Source organism: Columba livia, chromosome 4, assembly GCF_036013475.1.
Source record: "Columba livia isolate bColLiv1 breed racing homer chromosome 4, bColLiv1.pat.W.v2, whole genome shotgun sequence".
NCBI lineage: Eukaryota > Metazoa > Chordata > Aves > Columbiformes > Columbidae > Columba > Columba livia.
Window position 1 is genome coordinate 20,663,620 of NC_088605.1, and position 6,000 is coordinate 20,669,619.

General features: G+C 34.6%; 1 long non-coding RNA gene across 1 annotated transcript in view; it reads left to right on the forward strand.

Annotated features, from left to right (window-relative positions):
- The window catches only part of LOC110357934 (uncharacterized), a 121,355-nt gene extending 117,311 nt beyond the window's left edge, over positions 1 to 4,044 (forward strand). The window contains exon 3 of the long non-coding RNA XR_010472614.1: positions 3,907 to 4,044. This is a non-coding gene — a long non-coding RNA (uncharacterized LOC110357934). The remainder of the gene's footprint in view (positions 1 to 3,906) is intronic.
- Positions 4,045 to 6,000: the final 1,956 nt, after the last annotated feature.

The window sequence follows — 6,000 nt, forward strand, 5'->3', positions numbered from 1 at the left end:
CATTATACAGGCTGAAATTTCTTGGAGGTGAAATAGTTAACCGCAAAGGCACTTAAAAGATAAGTGCCATAAATAAGAAATAAAGATAAGTTAAAAAAGCTTTTTAACGTCATTCTTGTTCTAACAATCTCATACAATAATTGCAGTGAATTGGAAATATTATTAAAATAATTTATTACTCATCTAGACTAATTCATGGGATATGGTAACTTATTCACCTCTTTCTCTGACATGAGTTCTAATGTAAACTTGAGTTACTTTTCTCTGTTCTTCTTCCTAATACTGTACCTGACATTTAAGAATGAAAACTGTGCAAAGAAACAACTGTAAAATATATAAATATACACATGTATTAACACAATGTGATTGCAACTATAGATAAATATTACTTAAATTATGCATAGCAATTTTTGTAAAATTAAACTTATGTATTCTAGGAATTATGTGTGTAATAATTGCATGCATTTTCCATTGAAGCAAATTAAATACTTGATAGAGAAATTAAGGTGTGACTATTTTTGAGTAATTATTTTTGATCCAGAAAACTGCTGCCTCAATTTTGGACTATCATTTTTCTGGTGTGAGGGGATTGGCTAGACTATATTTTTTTGTACTGCACTGAGCATCAACAAATGAAACTATTATTCTGAATTATTCTTATTATTTTTATTTATGTATGTTTGAAAAGTCTTACTTTATAAACCATTACAAAGAGTTATCTGTAGTTCATAATGAAGGCAACAGATGATCAGTAAAATCTTCAATTTATTGTTCACTTGCATTCTTATTACGTAAATTGCACATCAGAGAAACAAGTAGTAGTCTGAATGATAGCACAGTACAGATGCTAATTTATCCTTTTATATTTGATCCCATATTTTATCTTTTCCATGTTCATCTGATGAAAATAATATCAATTTCATTTTGTAACAAGAAAAAAAAATCATAAGCAGGAGCAAACTAAAATATCCCCAAACTACTAAGTAGAACTAAAAGATAGAGTGGGTTCCTTTCTCAGAGTTTTCATTTTTTAAGAGGAATATGATCTGAATAGATTTTATTATTCAGGGAAGCTGAAGGAAAATAATTAAGCTCTGTTCATATTTCTTAACAAGAACTTTAAAGAGACTCAATCTATACTTTCCTATAGGCACCTATTGCATACACTGATTTATGGAAAAATAGTAGAGAACGTAGTACAGAGATTTTCTGCTAGTGAAAAAGACTGTTCTGATTCATACACTGATACAGTTAGAGCCCACACAAAATATACACTTTCTAATCAGTCAGATATTTCAGCTAAATTTGTTTTATACACTGTTTGCAAATATATCTTTGAAACAAATTAATACATTAGATAAAACAGTTCTGTGGAAAACTGCATGGATGCAAATGTAGCAACTGGATGGGAAATTATCTGCCTCGGCCTGAAACTGTTGAAATAAGAGCTAGAAGTAAAACTGATTGGATGGTGATTCACATTTGGTTGAAAACATATTTTTCGTCAACATTTCCTGATTAATTCAATTGGACATTTCAGAGAGGGTATTTTGGAGGCTCTATATAAAATTTGTGAATGACACTGAGCTAGCTGTGTCTCCTCATACACCAAAACAAGAAGCTGGGCAGGACTGAAATGCATAATAACCATGACAATCTACAAAGAAATAAAATATAAAACAAGAGTTGGAGAAAAAGAGGCCTAAGAAGGCCCCTGAGCCAACTATGAAACAGCAGTATTACTGTGGGTGTGCCTGCACATCCTCCCCTCTGGCAAAATGGCCTGGATAACAACAATGCATTTGTATATAGTGCTCAAAACTTTCTGTCATGATGGTGTTTGCTAAAAGTGAAGGATGCTAAAAAGGAAGCTACAAATTACTGTTGTACAAGGAGGCAATAGCAAGGGGTTGCCTAGGGACAAGGGGATGTTATAAACAAAGAAAGAATGAAAGAACCAGCCCAAAAAAAAAAAAAAAAAAAAAAAATGTCAGTATTGTTGAGGGAGAGGAAGGGAAATGGAGCAACAGTGGGAACACATTTTGGTGTTGTCAGAGTCCCCTTGGGGAATAAGCACCGCTGCTCATGTTCAGAGAGCTGTAAATCAACACCCCCAGGTTCTTTTTCACGAGGCAGCCTTCCAGCTACTCTTCCCCAAGCTGCTAGTGCTGCATGGGGTTGTTGTGACCTAAATACAGGACCTGGCACTCGGCTTTGTTGAACTTCATAAAAGTGGCCTCAACACATTGACCCAGCTGGTCCAGATCCATTTGTATGGCCTTCCTACCCTCAAGCACATCAACACTCCTGCCCAAGTTGTTGTCTTGTTGTCTGCAAACTAACTGATTTCTAACTTAATTCTCTTGTTCATATGGTTGGTAAAGATATTAAACAGAACTGGTCCCAGTACTGAGCCCTGGGGAACAGCACTTGTCACTGGCCACTAGTTGGATTTTACTCTGTTCACCACAAGTCTTTGGGCCTGACCATCTAGCCAGTTCTTTACCCAGCAAAGAGTACGCCTGTCCAAGCCATGAGCAGCCAGTTTCTCCAGAAGAATGCTGTGGGAAACACTGTCAAAGGTTTTACTAAAGTCTATGTAGATTACGTCCACAGTCTTACCCTTATCCACTAAGAGCATCACCTTGTCAGAGAAGGAGATCTGTTCAGTCAAGCAGGACTCCACTGCACTATTTATCTGAAAGCAGAAGACCTACAGCCAAAGGACCCCATAGCAGGAAAAATACTTAAGAATGAGTTGCAAGGAAATAAACATAAGAAATTGCAGTGTTGTTTGGTTAACCTTGTGAAAAAGATCTGAATTTCTACCCTTCCCTGTCTTTCCAACATTGTCAGTAAAGCTGGCATAACAGACTCTGGCTTCCCAGGTGATATTTTATGCCTTTTTCCTTCTCAAGCAATTCATATTTTCCTCTTTAGACAAGGCAGCAGGTGGTGTTACCACAGGACGAATATTAGTAAGGATACAACATATTCAAGGCAATCACTTCTCACCTGGTATCACTTGCTTCTTTTTGCAGGTTTATTTTTATTATGCTCTACCCTGATTTGCAATGTATTAGTGGAATTTCCCTGTATCTTTAATGTAAGGGAACATATGGCGCATAGCTTTAGAAGTGTGCTACCAAACATAATGAATGTTGGATTGACATTGTTACACCCATAGGCTTTGTTAATAAAAACAAATATTATTACACTCTGACATTCTTTCTGCAAATTGCTATCCCTACTCAATGTATGATTCATGAGAAACAGGATCAGATAGAACAGAATTGGCAAGTGGGTAGAAACAGAAATAAACAAGCAGGGAGTAGAACAAAATTCTGTGCTACAGAGTACAGGACTATATTGTCATTGCTAGAAACAGAGCATAAACTTTTTACTGATTTTTGAGGATCTCTGGATTGAGGCTTGCCAGCTTTGCTCTCTTAGAACATTTTTTGACCTGCCTGTAGCTTTGTTTCACTTGATTCTTTTGGGAAAGCAACTTCTCTAAATGACAAAGAGTCTACAGCTAATTTGTTTTAGTTTTATTTCCCTTTTTATGGTCCAGCCATAGTTTTATAGAGATAAAGCATTTATTCTATGTAGAATGAGATATTTATGACTCTAAAATAATGATGTAGCACAGAGAAATATAGACCTGGTAGGACAGCAGAGGCCTTAAGAAGCAGAGACATAGAATGTAGTATAGAAGAGAACAGTCCTGGAACGATAAGGGATGAGTCTCATGGAAATAAACAAGAATTCCAGTGGGTTCAGGCTAACCCCGTGACAAAGCTTTGACTTCCTAGTCTTCCCTGTCCTCCATCACACCTCAAGATGTCCTAACCTATAAAAGTCAAGCCAGTTTCTTCATTGTGTCTCCTTTCTTATATTTTCTAGGTGGGACATACCAATTAGTCTACATGGTATATGAAATTATGCTTCTTAAACTACACAAGTGACTGAGAATTTGGTAAGTTGCCACCATGCTAAGTAGGACTTGATAGATTTCAAGTCATGTCTTGACATTGATTTAATTTAAAATTCAGGAATGTGAATGTAGTGAATAGAAAATATTCTGGATGTATCAGATATGCTGGAATCACAGTCTCTACATTGCATGGCATAAAGAAATAACTTAGAAATTTCAGATTTAAAAAATTTAATTCCCTTATTATTTTTATGAAACTATAAAGTTCTAAATATTTACCAATTCAGGTATAAAAATGTATATATGAGGTACACTTTGATATTATATATACATAATTTGTCATATATGTACACGTATGTGTATACATAGATATGAATTCCCAGAATTTTACAAAGGTTGATTTTTGTAATGAGAGTTTCATACATAAACAATTTGTCATTAAGTATTCAAATGATTTCTGTAATCTGTACTGAGAAGTCCTGAGAAATCAGAGCTTATCTTCTACAAATAATATATGCTGGGTTTTTTTTTTTGTTGCTTGTTTGTTTGTTTGTTTTTAACAGAGTCTTTTGCTAATCTGTGTATTGGAAATGCAGAATTAAGAGTTAGTCCCACATCAGATTTTTTTCCAAGTGGCAAATCATGTAATTGGCTCTGTAGCTATGCTTTGTATAACATATAGTAATCACTGAATTATTTCATGGATTTCTGTTATATTGTGGAATAAGAACCACTTATATAATGCAAAGCATGTTATTTTCATGAGTTGCTACAAGAATATATGGCAATGTATTACCCTGTTACCAGAAGCCTTTCTTATAATTCCTCTTGGAAACTGAAGCACATTTCCTCTGTTTCTCCCTGTTACATTCTTTTTTTGGTGACAATTTCATAAGGCATTTGGACAACTTTGTGTGGTAATACTGATGTTGAGCCTCATACTGAATATAAATCATGTATGTGGCAGCTCCTGGCACTCCACATTATACTGATGCTTCTGTTTGTCTTCAACTGTGTTTTTAAACATCCATAAATTTCCAGTTCAGCTAACACATTTTCTCACATTACACATGTTCTTGATCTCCAATGTCTGCTAAACAGAATATCAGTAGGTGTCAATCAGTGAGTCTTTGATGTTCTCCCTGTAAGGTAATGACACTAAATACCTTACTACTTCACCCTGCAGGCTTTCAATATCTGTTTATTATTGTGACACTGATTTCCAGTAGCCCATAGTATCTAGGCTAAGTGTCTAAACCCAGACTTCATGGCATATTATTTGAAGTCATGTTGAGTAATCTACAGCTTATTCTCAGTCGTTACTATATTAAACCTATCCTACAAAAACAGTTTTGACTTGAAGGCTGTCACTTTTTTTTTGCTGTCACATCTTCCAGTAAAGCTAACTTAGAAGAATATTAATAATAGAATTATAAAAAAGTAGAACTAGTGAGTCTTTTAAATGTTCATACAGTCCTGAATTTTTCAAACTGTTGTTAAGTGACCTAAAAAATCCATGGACTATTTCTTAGTAATCTGTGTAAGATTCATAAAAAATTTAGCTATCTGAAATTTGCTGAAATTGTACAAGATATTCTATAGTTCTGCTGTTCAATCACATCTCAAATTGGTATTAATAACTCCTGCAAATAAAAAAAATGACTCTTTATGGACTTTTTATATGTCTACAGGGTTCAGAAGACACTTTTTCTGAAAAGTTGTTTAATTATATTTGATTTAGAAAATAGAAAACTACTGGGAGAACAGAAAGGAAGACACAGTCCAATGGGACAGCTTAATTCCAATAGTGATGAGAAAAGCAGTTCCTTCTTGTTTTGACACACAGTTGTCACAGCTTTGAGTTGAGACTATTGTTTTGTTCTAATTTTGAAGTACAGTTAAAGAGTTGGTTAGAATTGAAGAGTCCATAGCCATGGTTTCTTACACCTTCAGCTATTTATTGTTTTATTGGGCTGGCATCAATGACATCATGGCAATAGTAATAATTTCTTGTATTCCAATAACGATAGTTACATATTTTCTATTATTATAACAGGGCTGTC